The following is a 19213-nucleotide window of genomic DNA, read 5'->3' as shown; positions in this document are numbered from 1 at the left end:
TAATGTAATTTTTTTGACTTAAATGTCTTTGTGTACTTTGTCATCTCTTGTTGCAGCTTCATAACCTCGGTTGAGTAGATTTTGCTCATCTGGACACATACATTTCTGTGGGATTCCCTTACCTCCAACCTGGAACGTGGCCCTGTTCTTACCAAAGGCTGCTCATACTGCAGCTCACACAGAAGCAGAAGCAGCAGCATAATGACCATCAATATGAGTACACTGAGTTAGAGCAATGTTTCCTCTCTGTCATAAAACCAAGCTGTTGTTATGCACCACAGATGGAGGCACCTCTCCACTGATGGATAAATGGCATGGCACTCAGTGTGAGATCCGCATGGTGTCTGCTAATGGCTGAGTGGCTGGGAGTCCCGCTGTAGGAATTGAGACACACGTGGGGGATCGGCTGAGATCTGATTCCTGGACATTAACGAGTGAGTGCTCGTTTAAGAGGCTCTCAGCCCATTTGCCTCATTCTGTCCCCTCTCAAGCAAGTTAGATGGGGAATTGGAATATTTGCGTGAAGAGCAGATGAGGCAGCTAATCCTGGGGAGGCTCACTTCTGTCAGCATCCAGTTATTATAACGATGAGTAAATACAAGGGCTTGATTTCCCAATGGCCATCACAACTGCAGAGCTCTCAGCACCTTTGTGGTGTGCCCTCTGTGGTGTGCTGAGTACTGGGGCTGGAAGCCCTGTGCTTCCCACCAGCGTGGAGCAGAGGGCTGCAAGCTGTCCCCTTGCACCAGTTGCAGTGCTCTGGAGATGAACAGAGGCTGCTGGTGGTGACCAGAGTAAGTGGATGGCATCCCCTATTTCAGTATTTCTTTAGTGGTTGACTTAAGCAGGAAAGATTTCAAAGCAACTGGTAATTTTACATGGCTTAACTACGATCACTGTAAATTAATGGCAGCAAGCAAGCCCTGGTCACCTTTAATTTTTTGAGGTCTGGGCATTGGTCTGTTTTTAAAATCTCTCTTCCCCTGTAGGGAATGTGTCCTTCCGAATCTAGTCAAGGTCTGCATTGTCAGACTGGATCCCTTAACAAACAATTCTGCTCAGCTGTTGGAGGTCAGAGGTGGATCATGGAAGCAAGTGGCTCTTGCGTTGTCCCTCCAGTGTTTGCAGAATGGGTTGCCTCAAGCCGTTGTGGGCTTGCTGCTTACTTTTTCAGCAGCTTGCTGTTAGACTAAACCAACACACACGTTCATTTAACAAACCCATCCTGAGGCCACACGCTGTATTGATAAATTCTTACAGCCCTTTTTGTATGATACTGAGCTCCTTATGTTCCAGATGAAGCTGACAGAAGCTCAAAATGCTGTGTAATTCTCAGTCTTAGACATTGTTTATTTTTGCTTTCAAAGACAGCTGGTAACAAATGACGAATTATGTTCTTACAAAAAAAAAAAAATATATCCCCCCCAACCAAAAGCAAACAAACAAACAAAACAACAAAGACACCCCCTAAAAAAAAAAAAAAAAAAAAACAAAAAAAACAACAAAAGAAATCCATTGCTGTTTAATTGGTATTTACAAGACAAATACGTATACCTTAAATGGTGTAAAGACTGTATGAGGAATACTTTTTTTATAATAATAACCTTTTCAAGAGATCCCTTTGCCATCGTGTTGGTAACGATGCAAGTGATGACACTGACATAATAACAAGGAAGGAACAAAGGAGAAAAGGGGGTACAGGGTGGAGAAGGTAACGTTGGGTGATGCAGACTGAGGGTTGCTGTAATGAGCAGCCCACACTTCCTCCAGAAATTATTTTGAAATAAGCTTCCCTTGAATACAATGGCTTGGCAATATCTGTATGGCTAGGGCTTGTAGTCAGCTGCTGTCTTTTTCTTCTGACTTAGGGAAGCGTTAAGCAGTCACCTCTCCAGGCACAAGGATGTTTTCTTACAGTCCCTCCCTATAGCAGAAGCACCTTCCGAAACCACCAAGTCCTGGGGCTTGGCCCTGTTTTCAAGAAGAGTGCAGACAATCTGCACTACCCTACTTGAAAACTGCCTCCATAAGGGAAAAAAAAAAAAAATCGCTAAATGTCAGGCTTTGCTATTTTTACTGCATATCCCAGAAAAAAAAAGCTGTTGTGTTGCTGTATGCATTCGCAATTGCAGCACGCTGCATGCCTGCCACGGCTGATTATTCCCGTTTGTCTTGTACTTGTCAGTTGTTATTTTACAATGAGAGAAATTTCTGTAACAAGTTGTAAGTGCTTTCTGCCGGTCACCTTTTGAGAACGGGATGTGAATCTTCTTCAGCTGTGCTTGGAAAGCACTGAAGATTTTTTGACAACAGGCTCTGTACTTTGGGTTAAATCTTCATTTTCTGCAATTCTGTAAACCAGGACTCCACATGAGGCTAAGTGAAAAACGTCAGGAGTTTGCTCTGTAGGACAGAAATATTTTCCGATGGGTTGTTTTGTTGTGTTCTGAGCATATTTGTATTGTTTGGATTCACGTACTATTAACCACTAACCGAATTTGACAGCACGCTCCCTTTGTAGTGTACTCCCTCAAAATAGCCTCAAGCTGTACTTGAGAAAGGAATTCGGTTTTAATGGGCGGTTAAAATAATTCAGAATGAACTAGAAGGACTTAAAGTGATGTTAATTCACAAAGTGAAGTTTGAAAAATGTTATGAATAAGGATCCTGGCCCTGTTCTGAAACACCAGCTGTGGAAGAGTTGACAGGTTCTCCCGGTGGCCCGAGCTGACGGCTGTGCTCCCGTGTCGGAGGATTTCCATCAGCCTCGACCTAGATCGCTCCACTGCTCACTGCCTCCTCTGTCGCTTGACCTCTCATCGTTCACATTCCAGTGTCAGACCTGGATTTCTGCTCAGGCTTTCTGTTGGCTGACTTATTCTCATTTGTAATGTAAGTCCCAAAAGAGCAATCAGATTGAGAAACTGTGCTCTGGCCTCTGTGCAGAAGGGATGGGGGACGGAGTGAGACAACAAGGCCGGAGGTTTTCAAGCACAATATTGAAGGTTGAGCTAGTAACTGTGAAGGCAGTGAGGAAGAAAATGAGAAAAAAAATAAATAGGACTGAAAACTCATTTAAAGTTGTGTGCATCATGATTTAAGGCAGGTATTCAGAAGTCTTGGAGTGATGTCACATATCGATCATGTAAATCAAACTGTAGAAGACCAGGAGCGTAGTGTTCAGCCCTGAGGCTGTCGCTGGGAGGTGACCAGGCATTCACAACCACTCTCAAGCTGAGAGCAGCTCCCCCAGGTTGATGACGTGTGGAGCCCTCAGCCCACGGTTTAAGGCCCAGGCATTTGGTTGCTGGGTTTTCTTTCCCTTCGTGTTTATCATGCAAACAAATGAGCGCTGTATTTCATTGTTAAAAATCTAATTTCTAAGTTGTTAAAGATGGAATTGCTCTCTTAAGAAAGGTCTTGGTTAATATCCGATTTCTCTTGCTAGCGTGGCAAAGAAAAACAAATTCTAATTATTTCAAGACTTTAGGGAAAATATTTCCTATGTAATAAACACCACAGGTTTGCTCATTCAAATGTATTGGGGTGGAAACTGATTTCTTGGTGAAAGAGCAATTGCTCATTGTAGACAAGTGGCAGCAGTCATTGTCAAATCCAAATTTTTTTCTTTGTAAACTGAATGGTCCTGGCTAGGAGTGATACAAACTTGAAATGGCATTGCCTGAGGCAAATAATACCCTGTCTAATGTATTTGATTTTGCAAAGATAACAAGCTGAGTTACATTTCTGCTTTCAGTTATATTAATGGTTCAAGAAAAGGGAAGATAAGAAACTGAAACAGATTATTAAATCTGCCTTTTATTCTAGTATCACTTAAGGTAAAAGCTAGTGATGCCTTAAGGAAATCTTTGGAAAAAAAAAAAGAAGTAGTATTTAGTGTTTTATCAAGAAAAAATAGAATATATAATGTATTTTTGTTAGATTTGCAGCCACTGGGCATTTTGGTAGAGCATTTGGTTAAATACCTAATGAATAATTCATAGTCACTAATTTATGAGCCCTGTCATACAGACTAAAAGCCAACTTTCAAGGCCTCAGACAAAGAGAATAAATACATAGCATTTAGCGAAACTCCGACCAAACTGGGAAGTCAGCGGGGTGGGAAGGAGTGCTGCGATACGGCTGTGAGCGCGTGAAGGGCATCGGCTCTGGGCTGAGAGGGGGAATGATTTAATTCCAGTGGGTTTTTAATTGTCAATATTAAAATCTCCCACCGAGAGCAGGAAACCAGCTGTATTGGCAGAACCACAGCTCCGTGGGCAGAAGCCTTCTGCTGGAGGTGGACGGGTGGATGGAGGACCTCGGCTCTGCAATGCCGTGCGGTGCTTCTGATGGGCTTCTCATCTGACGCCTTTGGATGCTGCACTTCTGCCAGGCTGCTACAGGAATGGGAAACAAAAGGAGAGGCAGGTTTCCCTGATGAGCTCACAGTCTTAATTAACAAGACTTAACAAAAACAATTACCGCAGACAAAGGTTAAAAAGAGATAAGAGAGATAAAAGCAAATCTCAAACAGGGACAAGAATGCAAGCTGCGACTTTAATGTTCAAGAGTCCTTTGCCTCCACGTAGAACAGAAGGCTTTAATACAAATGCTTTTCCAGTGCTGCAAATGGCCTATTTTCATACCACATCTCTTGATCTACGTTTCAGAAATTTAAATTTCAAAGCCGAATACAGCATTTCAGAGACTTAAAGAGCAGTTCATGGCAACATATGCTCTTCACCTTTCCAAGTAGACGTGCTTTGAAGGAACTTTGAGTTTAAAGCAATACAGCAATCTCTAAAAACAGCAGTATGTTGCAATTGGAAATAACTTTATTTTTCCCTTTCAGTGTGACCCAAGTGCAAGCAATTATCTGATATTCCCCATTTGACATAAAGGCCCTGGGCTGGGAATCCTGCAGCTGGTAACAATTGAGTGGATATGGCTACTTTGAGGGAGAACTGTTCACAAAAATTACCCGTCATTTCATCTTGGTGAAAAGAAATAGCACTGATCACTTAAAGTTTCAGAGCTGTTTAGTACTCTTCAGTCAGCTTTTTCTTTGGCAGACATCTCCTTCAAGTAACTTCTGTTGATTGTGCTGGCACAATTGTGCTTCTGTGGTCCAATTTTCTTATTCCTCTGTCAGAGGCAGCACAGAGGTGTCTTTGTGGTCACCTGGCCTCGCGTAGCACTTGCAGAATCTGCTGGGATTTGGGACCCGGGCAACTGCAGCAGCGAGGGTTTTGTCATGTTGAAAAATTGATCTTTGCAGCTTCTCGCAGCTGAATTGGATTTGGCTTCATGCACAGAAGTTAAATTGATGTGATAACTATGGCTGGTTTTGTCACCCATAACTCTTGCCTAGAGCAGGATATTAAAAAGGACAGAGGAATTAAAAACAAACCTGCTACTGACTGTGCATTTTTATTTGACTTTCTTAATGTTAGGTGATTGTTGACAGAGATTATTCAGGCAGATTGGGTTTGTGCTATAGTTTAAATTAAGCCATTGTGTTCTTACTTAGCATGCAGAAAAGATCCTTCCAAATTTTGAAAAGGTCACTGCTGTTAATCATTTCAGAAAGGCAATAAAGTATTCCAGTAATGACTCAACTGAAAAGAATAACCAAGATTAAAAACTTATTAGTGCTTAATAAATACAAGCGTGGTATAACGGGGCATGCTGACGAGAAGCTGCTGTGTTTGGATGAAAGTCTCTTGGTGAGAGCGTTTGCAGCTGGCAGCAAGTTCTGGTAACTGCATCGTCAACCCTTGTGGCAAAGGTATTCAGGACAGCTGAAGAACATAGTCTTGGGGGGTGCTTGGTTTGAGTTCTTTGGCTTCTTGCCACATTTTAAATCTGGGAGATTCCTCGTGGGTTAGATTTTAGACTCGGTGGTGTCTGCTGGCAGGTCGTCGTGGCTGGGTTTGGTTCTGATGAGCTGCAGAGCTTCCATTGACTTGGGTTTGAGTTAGGTCTGCAAATTGGGACTCTTCTAATTCTCCAGCTGGGCACCCCAGTCAAGCTTAACATATTTTTAGTTTTCCTCTGTTGTATAGTTATATTAGTATGTCTTTTGTGCTGCTGGAAATAGCAGTCACTTTGGCAAAGCCTTGGTAAGGTGGAGTCGGTACAGAGCAAAAGGTGTGGGTTAATCACATGTTGATTAACAGGAACATAGTGATTGCAGATCAAGGGTTATTATAAATATATTTTGCAGAAAATAATTTCTTTATAGCAAACTTCTAATATTCCTTATTGAAAAACTGTCATAGGTCTCACAGGAAAGAGATTGTATTTTCGTTCTAAGGTTGTTGTATTTTTTATTAGTTTTAGTCTTGAGATACTTTTCAGGATCACAAAGTTATTTTTTGAAATAATCCGTTAACCTTCTCTACATTGATTTAACATACTTATCTTAAATAGGATGTATGCATACAGTACAAATAAAAGAATTATCAGGCTGTAAAAGTAACTCAGATTTTTTTGTTAGCCAAACCCTTAATGAGGTCCTTCTTCCCCCTTACCTCTCCCTGGAAGTCTGTAGATCCTTACTAAAGAGAAGTACCTTTGATTTATGGATGCGCAAACAGAATAGATAATTAAATATTTAAGGTAATAGTGCTTATTTATTGTGGTTTTGGATGTTTACCCCATTTTGTATGCATCTGGTCATTATGGAGCATTATATTCCCCACACATTGCTGCACTCAGCTTGCTCTGTGCTCTCTGGGTCCCTGCATGGGCCCGGCCCAAAGTGTGCCATTACTGGTCCCAGTAACCATCAGAGAAGGTTACTGGGAAGTCCACGGACGAGTGTTCCTGCAGGTCTGGGATAGATGTCCTTGGTATCAGAGCCTCTGCAGCTTGATGCACTGTTCCTGTTCAGTGAATATCAGGGTCTGGAAGCTTCTTTGTGTAGTGTAGACCTTTATTCTTCGTTTCATCCCAATATTCCTAGCAGTGCTTTTATCTGTTACCACTCTGATATGATTTTACTGCTTGTATTAATACCTGGAAACAAACGTTGGCAATCAGAGTGACTGTGTTAGCTGTGACATGCCTAACAGATGAGTGTCCTCTGATTTTAGTCTTTCTTGATATTAATCCCACCAGACCTGTTATGCTTGCCTTATTTCCTTTCAAAGCCACGTGATTCCTCTGTGTCATACACTGTCACTTCGGGTGGCAGCCTTCAGTTTGTTTTTCTAGGCCTATCCCTCTCATACTAACATTTACTGGTAAGCGAGGGAATTTCTAATGTTTTAGACATATGAACTAAAGAATCCAATTTCATTTCTGTCCTGCTGTTCCTGCCTCTCTCACACTAGTGTGTTTTCCTGTGGACAGTTTGTTTGGCTGAGGTTTTAGGCAGCCGTAGCATCTATTTGTTTTGTTCCTGCTTCATCAGTCTGTACTCGCAGACCGCGTATGAGCCTAGAATTGGAGCCCAGGTGGAATATGTTGACTTCACGTTTCTAATCTTTCATTCTCTGATCAGAAACAGAGTGGACATCTTCATATCTTTAAGTATTTTTAAGACGCTGGCTGGCTTATTTAGCTGTTAAAACATTTTTTTTTTTCATTCCACTGCAGTAATCCTTCCCTGAACTGGTGGGGCTGAGCTGTTTTGATTGCCGTGACATGTGTGGGCCTCCTGCTGCGCCGCTTGGATTTACGGTGCAGGCAGAAGATTAATCTCTAGGTCATCACATTTAAGTCTTTTGAGGACAGACCGAGAGGAATTTTCTGTGCTGAATGTTTCCGAGGTGCTGTTGGTGCAGAAGGCCCCTTCCAAGCACCCAGGTAATGGCTCCTGCCGTGCTGTGCGTGTAGGCCTCACGGGGCCGAGCCACAGGACCAAGGGCTGCGGGACAGCCCCTGCTGTCTGCCAGGCCACTTCCACCCTCCTGCTGGGAAAGGAGAGGTCCTGGCACACGCCGAGCCCGAAGGTGGAGGTTGGGGACACCCCTCTGTGGGTACTGCAGCCCCAAGGGCCCGCGGGGCTGCTGCTCCCCATCGGAGCCCTGATGCTGCTGCCAAGAGGCCAGGCTCATCCCTGGGGCTGAGACCCAGCTCTGCCAGGCACCTCAAGGGACCCCAGTGTCCTCCCAGAAGATGATTTTTAAGGTTTCGGTAATTAATGCACAAATTCTGCTGTAGCTGGGGTAAGTCCCCGTGTTTGAGAGGCAGCAGAGCTCTGGGACACGTGCCTCTGCAGGAGCATGTGTTGTGACAACTCCCATATGGTGCCACCTACACGAGGAAATGTAATTTCTGCCTCATCAGCCTTAATCCTTCCTCAGCGAGAACGTTTAACGTTTTGAAAGGCACTTGGCTATTGACCAGTCCTCCACCACACGCGTGTATGATAACGTTGCTCCAGGTCTGTCGCATCACTTCCCGAGTCTGTTGATACCTTTACAGCACTGAGGTCTCTGCTGCTCCCCAAACACCATCACCACAGACGTGTTCCAGAAATGTTTAATCCGCAGTGCGTTGGGCAGGGAAAGCTCTGCTCAGGGAGAGCAGGAATCCATCCTCCTGTGAGCACCTGGGCAGGGCTCGTTCTCTCCTCAGCTGGCCCCTTTTCCTACATGGAAGGTTTCGGAGAGCTGTCACGAAGAGATTATCCCAAAGTACAAATCAGATCTGTAAGAAGAGATTAATTTTTTTTAAAAAACCAAATACATCCCAGGCTTGTGGAGTTTTTTTGTTGTTTTTTGGAGGGGAACCGGGGGGAGAGAGACACCAGCACTGCAGGGCACCGTGCCATGACTGAAGCACTAGCAGACTAAATCCAGTGCTTATACCAATTGCTGCTTAGGTTCATTTAATATTTTTAATTGGACTTTTGTCCCTTAATAAGCTATCCGTTGTCCTGCGGATTATGCTGTTAAGTAGCGCAGTGTGTATAGTTTTTCTCCGCTCACAAAATATCTGGGTATAAAACAGCCAGGGTTAAAACTGCAGTCCCTGACAGAGCACCGCTGGAAATTGTGGAGCCAGATTTCATGAGAGTTCTGAAAAACAATTTGCTTTTCAGTATAAGTAGTGCTTCAGTTAATGCATTAACATTTAAGGGCTGAAAATACCAGCGGAATGTCCACATGGAGTAACAATGAAAATTGTTTCAGTTTTCTGTTTGAAATAACAGGAAATTTAGCCAGTCCAAAATTGGAGTTGCCGTCTGATTGCGGGGGGTTGATGGTCTCTGATAAAAATGAGGGTGAAAGCAGAAAGTTGCACCACAACCCCCAGGTCTGTGTTCTGCTTCCAGCACAAATTAACCAAGCTGCGGCATCGTTCTGCTGGGATTGTTTTCAGTGCCTGTTGGTGTGCTTTTAACAAAACACAGCAGGAGAGGCAACACGCAGTTTTCACAATGTATTTCTGTTGTACTTTTTTATTTCTGACGTTCATAGCCATCCCATAAATTATTTTATGAATTTTAAGTAGTATTTCACTGATGTAAATAATGCAAATTGCAGGTATAAATGATTCATTTCTGGTTTAGTGAATGGTCAGGATTTATGGCCATCAAGTACACCTAGTTTGTTGGCCTGCGGTCTAAACCAAGGAAGAAGATTTGGTTGAAGCTCTCTTTGGCATAATCACAATTAGCAATTCCCACCAGGAATAATGTAAATTATTTCACTCTACGTGATGAGAAAAGAGGAGAGGATGTGAGCACAGATGGAGTGCAGCACCGCAGGTCACCCATGATCACCTTCTCAGGCCAGGGGAGAAAACTGATGAATTGTAACGAGCCTCCTTTGCCCACCCCAACATGGTGTCAGATTCTGGAAGGAAAGAGTCACAAGAGATATATTTATTTCATACAAACTTACACATGAATGACTTTTTTCCCCTTGAGAAGCATGAACGTTCAGGTGGTTTCTTCATCGCTTTCTTGTGGGAATTTCATCGCCTCTGAATAAGCAACCACACAAACACGTGTGCATGTTGCATCTTGTTTACTTGAGGAAATATTCCTAACACAAGCTGTGGTTCATTAATCTGTATTCATCATTTCCCCAACTATAATTGTTAAATTAATTTTAGAATATTTTTAACCAATTTCATGGTTTTGATCTGCGTGTCAGGGCTGTGTATAGACATAAACATTTGAAGAATACTTCCTTTGGAAAGCCTCTACTTTTGTTGAGAAGCGTTAATATTGAATTATTGATATTAGGCCAACAGAGTGGATAGATGCTCTTGCCTACAGCACTGGAAGCATATTGTTCAGTGCATTGTAATCTGTTACAATAATATTCTTTCTCTTGCCATACATATCTCGATCTGGCTGGCTGAGCAATGTTGTTGCTTGTAATCTCTGTGTCCAGAAAGGCAAATATAACATTAGAGGAGTCTGGGGAAACATCCTGGGAGGTCAACAAATCACTTGCATTTTCACATGTTGTTTTTATGAGATTTTACGGAATTTTACTGTGAAAAAGTGCGGTAGACAGAGGCAAGGTAAGCTATTAATTAAAAAGGTGTTGGGTTCTGTGGTTATTTTTAATCAATATACGTAGAACAGCAGCAGAGCAAAGAGGTGCATTTCTGGCAGTCATCCTGGTAGGCTGGAGGAGGCTAAATGCAGCATAGCCGGGCTGGGAGTCGAGGAACAGCCAACGCCTTTCTGCAGGCTCTGGGCACGAAGCTCACTGTTCCAGTTCTGAGTCCACTCACAGACGAGAGGGATTCTGCCCTTCTTCACGTAGCGAAGTCACAGCTGCGGGACTGCGTCCAGCTCGGGGACCTCACTTCAAGAGGGAGCATGAGAGAGCCTGGAAGAAAGTGGCAGAAGCGACCGTGGTCCAGCAGCCATCACCTGTCAGGACAGAAGGACAGATCGGTGGTGTTTACTCAAAGGGCAATTACCTCCTTTTAGTTCTGTGAGAAGTTTCAGGAGGAGGAAACTTTGCTTCGTGTCTGCTGGAGGTAGGGCAAGAAGGAATCAGCAAGTTCTGCAGCAGGGAGGTTATCTGGGTACGGGCGTTCAGAAAGGCTCCCTTAGGGGGATGGCGAGGGGCTGACCTCCATCTGCACTAAAATAAGCTGCTGAGGGCATAAAAGGCAGTGAGAAGGAAGATCTTAACCCACGGTACTGCTTTTACCTGTGTTCCTTCCCTGCTTCCCTGCTGGTCGTGCAGCTGCCACGTGCTGGTGGCTTCGTACTCCTTGTCATTAAAGCACCTCCCTCCACGCTTCCTGCGAGGTCATTAAGTCACCTCACATATGTGTCTGGTGTGTGGGACCAGAGGTCAGAGTGGAAAATAACTGCTGGACGGATTGATGGCTGCGGTTACGTAAGGCAGCAGGGTCACACATCCCAGCCGAGGTGCGCCCTGGGCACCCTGCTGTCTGCTGGGCTCCAGGGCACACCGTGCGAGGCTGCAGGGGGCTCGTCCCATTTATTGGGTGGTGTCTTCCCTCTTCTGGTGACCTCTCCGGCCTCCTTTCCCCATCTGCACTGCTGGAGGAGACAGGTTCAGAGCCCTCCACTGGGCGAGTTTCTTCTCCCTGGTGAGACCAAAGCCCCCTCTCCAAAGGAGGGCGATCTGTGCTGGTTTTGAAGTGCAGATTCTGAAATACTTGAATGAGAGTGCAGCATCTGCTGGGGACTGACATTTGCGAAGCTGTCTTCAGCTCTGCAGGTTCTCTGGGAGAGAAATGCTGTTCCGCAGCAGGCAGGTGTGCAGGCTGCTTGACTTTGCCCTTTAAGGTCTGCTGTAGGCAAAGCTGCCATCGGCACGGTGAGGTTTGGTCCACATTAGCAAGTATTCCTTCTTCCTTTCTTACAAACAGATTCAGGTGTTTTGCATGATACAGAGCATGGAAAGAAAAGGCCCCGGTGCTCTCACCTCAAGTATAACAACCGACATGAAAATAGGAGGGAGCCTGCTCCAGATCCACTACCACCTAGTTACTATGGCAGTTAATCAAGGGACCATGGAAACAATGCAGCCTGCCTTTGGTTTCCCCCCCAAAGGAAAAAAAAAAAAAGCTCCCCGAAATAGGAAATCTTCCTAATGGTCTTGTTCCCCCCCAAATTGCATTCAGGTTGTTTATGTAACAGGAATGAATTGAAAAAAAAAATAAAATTGTAACTCTGTCTCGTCTAGCACTTTGGTGAGAATGAAATTGCTTTGTTCAAAGTATTCAAATGATGTCTGTGAATCCTGATAATTGTTATTTAAATAGACATTTTTAATTGGGTTGAGAAACTGGCGAATACACAACTCTCCCTCAGGAATTTTCACCTTTTCTCATTCTTGGTGAATTTTTTCAGTTAGTGTCTGTATCCCCCAAACTCATTCACATCTGGCTATAGAGACAAAAATACTGCTAGGGGACAGTGGCTGTTCCTAAATATTCTCACTGAGAAGTTAAATAACGTGCATTTATGTGCTGTTTGCCATCCTTGCCAGAAGGTAATTTTTTTCTCTTTCTTTTTTCACCATCGTTTGTTGTTTCAGATGATGTTAGAATGGGTTAGGGGCTTGCTTAGGGCTGAACATCACGCCCTCTGATGTCAAAAAAAACCACCAAGATTTGCATGGGCAGGATTTCATTTCATAGCTGTCTTTCTTCCTAAGGTATAAATCTTTGTATCATTAATCTAATTCTTGGGTCTCTTCCTGTCTTACAGAACGGAATAAAAGACAGCTCTTTGTGTTAGCCAGGAACACTTTATACAAGGGTAATTATAATTTTGCGGATAATCCCTTCCTCTGTTTGATTCCAGCTGTTCTGGACAGAATTGGATGTGCCTGTCCTAGGTTTGAAATACAGTAACATAGCATCTTTCACAAGTTTTTATTTTGTTTATAATGCATCTTGCCATTATAAAGATGGCAATCGGCAGTTGGCAGAATGGATGTAACCACGTAGGTACCAGCCTCAGTGGTATAACTCTGTTTGTTTTATTTTTAACTTCAGTAGGACTTGTGCTGGGAACCACAGTCAAGCCATCCTTCTTTTGTATTAGTGTCACTTGTGTTCTGCATATTTTATTGAGAACATTATTTTGTGTCACTGCAGAGTAAGTTAATAGCTGCTTTGCTCGGCGTGACATGTGGTGTGTTCACTCGCCAAGGATTTTGTTCTGTAAGATAAAGTCACGCAATTTTCACTAGAAAAAAAATTAAGTATAATTTCTATTAATTAAGTGTGTTATGAATGTTACCTAACATTTTCGTGGATTAAAACAAAGATTCTTTCTCTTCGCTGTCAGCATCTCTTTGTACAAGCCTCTAAATGCCATTTGTGCTCTGAGAACTGGGAGGACGTGAGGGTCTTGCAGCATTGGCCCCTGGCTGCAAGGTCACCCGAAGGCAGGGATGCAGTGCGCTGGGCTGACCTAATGAATTTGTACCTGAAAGAGCTCTGTCCTGGGCCTGGGGAGGTTCTGCTCTGCTTCTAAGAGTCATTGAGTGCTATCAAATTGCTGCTTCCCAGCAATGGGAGCCCTTTCTGCTGTGATCTCTTTTGTTTTCGGTGGCTGTGAATGGAGATTCTTGTTTTTAAACAAATTATGGGATTTTCAGATTGGCCCGATTCTGGTGTCAGTGTGTGCAGTAGAGCTTAATGCAAACAAACCAACAATGGCAAATGATTGCGTATTTGTGGGGGTGAGCCAGAATGAGAACAAATTCAGGGTGTTTATGAATTCCAGGTAGTGAATTGATTTGTTCCTTCCCACTGAGGTAGAGCCTCTGTTGGGAGGGATTTGTGAATGTCCCCTTCTTCACTAAGCAGTAATTCTTACCGTAGGCACAGGGAGAATGCTTAAGACATCTAACAGCACATCGAGACAAGGAAGGATTTTTGCTGTTATTTGTAGTGCTTTAGAAGAGATGTGTTGGGAGTGTTGACCTTTAAATAAGTACCTTTGGTGCTTTGTGATATTTAAATTGAAACAGTGCTCTTCCTTTACGTCTCATCTCCTTCAGGCTTGAGAATAGCTCTGTAAGATATTTGAAGGAAAACTTGCATGGCTTTACATTTCCCTGATCCCGAAGAAGAAGTGGAGGCTGCCATTGTTACTGTGAGGAGAGGACGTGGAAACCGTGCTGACGGCAGAAGCAGGCAGAGGGGTGCTGCTGCAAGCAAAGCAGAGGAGCTGGGGGGATATTGGGTGGTGGGAGGGAGCTGAAACGAGGAGGGGACAGAGTGGGGTGGGGTGGGAAGGCAGGGGCATGCTGGAGCTTTGGGTTCCCCTGCTGCCTCTGAGCTATGGGGCTACGCACACGCCAAACGAGGTGTCGGTACCAGGTCCTGCAAAGATGCTAGAGCTTTAAGAAGTAAGTGCTGTGTTTTCTGCTGAATAATGCCAAGGTGGGCAGCACACGCACAAAGCATCCTTGCAGCTGTGAGACCTGAAGCAGCAGACACTAATAAAGGAAAAGAAATGCCAGCCTATAAAAAAAAAAAAAGTGCCTGTTTCTTCCAGTGGAATTTTCCATTCTGTCTCGCAGTTTGATGCGTTTGTGTGCTCAGACATCCAAGTCACTTGAGTGAAATACCAGAAGTTATTCTAACACTGAAAGCAGCAGCAGATACTCCTTTTTTAATCAACACAAGTTATCAGATTGTACCTTACAGCAGGACTTAAAGCCAACCAGCACTGATTTCGGGCAGGTATTCTTGCATGGTGCCTGATTCTGCTGGAATCTTAGACCAAGTTTGTGTAGGAACTGGCAAGGAGCAGTGAGGGATGTGGATGCTTTAGCAGTGCTGGGATGTTTGGGCTTCAGCGAATCTGACCTCTCTTGGTTTTATTTCAGTAGGAAGCCTTGCTTTCCTTAATGCAAGCACTAATTCACTGGTAAAGAAAGCACGAGAGGAAATCAAGAAAAATGAAGCTATAACAAATCTCAGAGAAGTAATTCGCTCACTGTATTGTCAGTAGGAGCTAAACCCAGAGGCACGGCTGTGGGGATGGTGCAAACCCTCCTGCGAGCCCCTCGTGCTGGTGGTGGAAGCTGCCCTTGCCTGCCTGGCACCTGCAACTCGCTGGGACAAAAAGTAAGGCATGGCATGCCTGAAGTGTGGCTGGTGCTGCTGGTGGTCGGAAAGTTTGAAATGCAAGCAGATTTTCACAAAAATTGAGGTTTATTTATTTATTTTTATTTATATATTTTTTTCCTTGGGGCTATCATGGCAAAGAGCGGGCATGAGGCTCTGAACACTAACGTGTGCCAGGCTGCCGGCTGATCAGTTAAAAAAATATATATATATATATACAAAGGGGGGGATAGGCAAAAAAAAAAAAAAAAGAGGAAAAAAAATGGATTTTGCCCTTTTCAAACTTACTTGATAAAGCCCGGGTTTTATCTCTGTTGATACTGTGTCAGACACAGTGGCCAGACTTGCTGGAGAACACGCAGGCACAAGTCATTCTCCATCGATCTGCCACTTCTCCGTGCTGACATTTAATGGCTGTCACTTGCTCATTATTTTAAGCATAGTGGTGGAGGGAAAAATGGTAGTCTGATAATGGGTAAGCAACCATTATGTCAAGAAAATGTTTGAAATTCTGCAGATTTAATTAATGCCTTCTACCATGAAAGACACAGGTGGGAGTCATTAACTTGGAAAAAAATAAAAAAACACAACCCAAAACCAGCCCACCCCAAGCCAACCTCTTCTTCAGTTCTGATTTGAAAATAGATAATAGTGAAATTACACTAGTATTCAGTAATGTGAAAAATGAGAAAATTGCGTGATAAGACAAAGATTGACCAGAGTAATCTTCTTTTCAGGACGGACCAATAGGTAGCAGAAAAGGGGATAGAGTTTGAAATTCAAAACAAGGTTTGGAATTGAATACAACAGTGTCAAGATATAAGTAAATAATTCTTTAAAAAAAATAAAAAAATACTGCAAAGCCCAGCTGATGAGATTTCTGTCTGAATAAGGTTTGCTTAACTGTGCTCAGAATCCATTATCTGGTTATTGAGCTTGGTAAGGTTCCGGTGAGATGAAAAATTAGTTTTTTTGTGTTTGTAAATGGGGAAAAACAGTATGTAGAATAGGCTTAAATTACACATCTCAGGAAGAAAGGTTCAAAGACCTCTGCTAGAGCCTGCGGAGCTTACTAAATGCCTGTTTGTGTGGCATTGCCCGCTTGCTCTTTGTGGCGTGACGTAGGGGCTTGGAAAAATTTGCACAGCAACAAGGCGCAGCTCGTGGTCAGCTACGGAGCCTCCCTAAGTGCTGAGTAACTTTTTTAATAAAACAAAGACCATTAAAATGTAATGAGGGAGTGAGGGCTGTTAAGTACTGCTGGGCCGAGCCGATGGCCCGTGCCCACACCGTTATGTGGCGAGCGGCCGCGGGCCTGCGGGTCCCTCGCCAAGTCCCCGGGTGGCAACAGGGTTGTCCCCAGGTGGCAGCGAGGGGGAGGAAGGGGCCTGGCAGCGGCTGTGCTGAGCTGAGGGGTCCGTGGTAGCAGCGGGAGAGGCGGGAGCGAGGCTTTGTGCGGCGTTGCTGTAACCATGGCACTGCGGGCGTCATCCAGCGAAAATAGCACTTGGAGCGTCGGGGAAACAGAGCCGGAGCGGCTCTGCCTTGCTGAGCGAGGGTCCTTAGCGGGCTGATACCTTGTGCCCGCCGTTCATTTGCATACAGATTAATGACCTGCTCTGAACCGCTCCCTGGCTTCTCAAAACCCTCCCAGGCTCGGGGTGGTGGCGGTGAGGCAGCCATCGTGCTACATGGAGGAGGCCCTGACCCGCGCCACTGCGGCCCAGCACCTCATGGGTCCTGTCGCAGCCGAACAAAGGGGATGAAGGCCATTGTAGAAGCACTGATATGCCCTTAAAGTGGCTGTCATTGCCATGCGAGCGCAGAGCCGACCCCTAAATAACATCTCCAAAGTCTTTGCCTGCTCGTGTTTGTGTGCCAAGGCCTGTCGGCTCCATTTCAATTTCCCCTAGAGTGGTGTGAAAAAAGGAATGGGATTACAAGGGAATCATCACGTTCGTAATGCGAGAGAAGGAAATCCGCCTCCGTTTGTGGAGGAGCTGTTGGACAGGGGGTCATAACACAACAAGGTCTGAGAAGGAGCAGCCCCTAACACGGGGAGGCCTGTGCCCGCTTCCCGGCTGAGGTGCCCCCTATGGCCCCCTCGCAGGGACTGTCGTCTCCCCATGAAAATTCACAGTTTGCTGGTAATTAACAAAAACAGGGAGATGAATTGCTATTTTGGACATCTGAACGCCTTTTCAAAAGGAATGAGTTATTTATATTCGTAGATAAATATTATTAGTATAGCTCTCTCCTGACAAAATATTGTCAAGGAGTAAGGTTGATGTTAAACATTTTTGTCTCTCGTATTAAAAATGAGCCACAGGTTTTGAGTACTCTTCAGACCTTTTTTTTTTATACAACTGGGAGAATTTGAGGACAATTTTACTTGACTTCAGGGAATACATTCAACAGAAATGCTAGCGAATTTGATTTTCTCTAATTCCTATGGGCTTTTCAAATCTAGAAGCTGGACATAATTTTTATATTAAATGTTCAGGGTTGCGTAACGATTTGCATGCTCTGTTTTAAGCTTAAGGTGCATTTTCTTCCATTGATTGTATGTTAAGAAAATGCAGTAAGTGAAGGAGTTCTGCACCGTGTTCCACGAGGCTGCTTGAAATGTGATTCTCCCAGCTGAGCGAAACATTGGGATCCGTTTTTCCTGGTACACCTGAGGGCTTCCGTGTCATCTCCAGTAGTTCAAAGCTGCCTGTGCATTGAGTGATAGGTCTGACTCATCGCCATCCTTGGCTTACTCATACTTAATATTGAAACATTCTTCAAAGGAAGGAGATGTAGAAGAACTTGCCACTCTTGGCAACACCCACAACAAAGACTTGAGTCAATATATTCAACGCAAAATAATTGACATAAAAGGGATCAAAACATTATATTTTATTTGGCAAAAGACGTTTCAACCGAAGAAGAAAGGTAAATCCCTCAACTAACGGCACGACCAAGACGGTATTGCTGAAAACAGTCCATCGTCTGCATCAAAGGCACTGCCACTGCTCTTGTTCTGCTTCCTCAGATCAAAGTTTCTTTTATCCATAAATCATCTTTACTGGAAATTGTTGATTAATTTTCATTCAGCTCCCTCTCACTGCAAAATCCTGAAGGTGTTGTTTAGCAGAAATCACGTAAGAGAGGACAGGAGGAATAAGCTCACCAAGCAGCTTTCTCAAGAGCAAAATAAGTTGCTGCTCTATTGATTTTGTTTTGTGGGTTGGTCTAATGTGTCCTGGCATTTGTATTCTGTATTATTGTCTGAGGTTATTATTCCAGATGCATGTTCCAGTCTTAGCAGAAGACTGTTAGAGTAAGGAACATCCTCTGTACAACTCAAACGTGTTTGAGTCCTTGTGTTGAGCACCAGGGCAGAAAATGGGGGAAGTGACTTGATGACTTCTTGGTCCCTATCCACAGCAAGGGAAGCAAGTCCAAACCTCACGAGTTTTCTGAGCTCCTAATGTTGTCTAGTTGTAGGTAATTAATTACTATATTTAATAAAGGTAGCAGTTCTTATACTTAGCTTTTAGGTACACTTCTCCAGTTGGAAATATTTCTTATTTTCTATCCATGTTTTCTATTTCTAGTCTAGATTTTCAGCTAGGACAAACCCTTTACTAACATACAATGCATATTTACAAATGGTCAGCTTTTCCCATGACCAGGCATGATAGCAGTCAGTCATCTTCACATCCTTCATGGGGAGATGCCATCAGTCTTGTTATTCTCTTGCAGGTGAAACGGCATTGTTTCAATTTTTAAAAATATTGAATGATTATAAGATTTTTTTCCATTGATCTAAGAAGGAGAATGAATATCAGTAACTTTTGGGATCTCCTGAGGAACTACAGGCCTTATAAGCAGGCTGTCTCTTGTTTGGTTTCCAAGCAGGAATTGGTGAGCATGGCTGAAGCCTTTTGAAATTAGTCACTGTTAGCACCAAGTTCAAAATACACGCACAGATGTGCCAGCTGCTAGATCTGAGCTGGCCTCAAGTTGTGCCAGGAGAGGTATAGGTTGGATATTAGGGAAAAATTCTTCACTGAAAGGGTTGTGAGGCGTTGGAACCAGCCACCCAGGGGAGTAGTTGAGTCACCATCCCTGGAGGTCTTCAAAGGACGTGTAGATGTGGTGCTTGGGGATGTGGTTT

The 19213-nt window shown here is 43.9% G+C and overlaps 1 protein-coding gene and 1 long non-coding RNA gene across 3 annotated transcripts in view; one reads left to right on the top strand and one right to left on the bottom strand.

The window, feature by feature from the left end:
• The window catches only part of PDE4B (phosphodiesterase 4B), a 173420-nt gene that overhangs the window by 49884 nt on the left and 104323 nt on the right, over positions 1–19213 (top strand). The window lies entirely within an intron of this gene.
• LOC137860044 (uncharacterized) lies at positions 3346–5262 on the bottom strand. The gene is made up of 2 exons (XR_011098720.1): positions 4748–5262; positions 3346–4400 (listed from the first exon to the last, which is right to left on the bottom strand). It is a non-coding gene; the product is annotated as an uncharacterized lncRNA (long non-coding RNA).

This window comes from Anas acuta, chromosome 8 (assembly GCF_963932015.1).
Source record: "Anas acuta chromosome 8, bAnaAcu1.1, whole genome shotgun sequence".
Lineage (NCBI taxonomy): Eukaryota > Metazoa > Chordata > Aves > Anseriformes > Anatidae > Anas > Anas acuta.
This window is presented reverse-complemented; position numbering and strand designations above follow the sequence as displayed.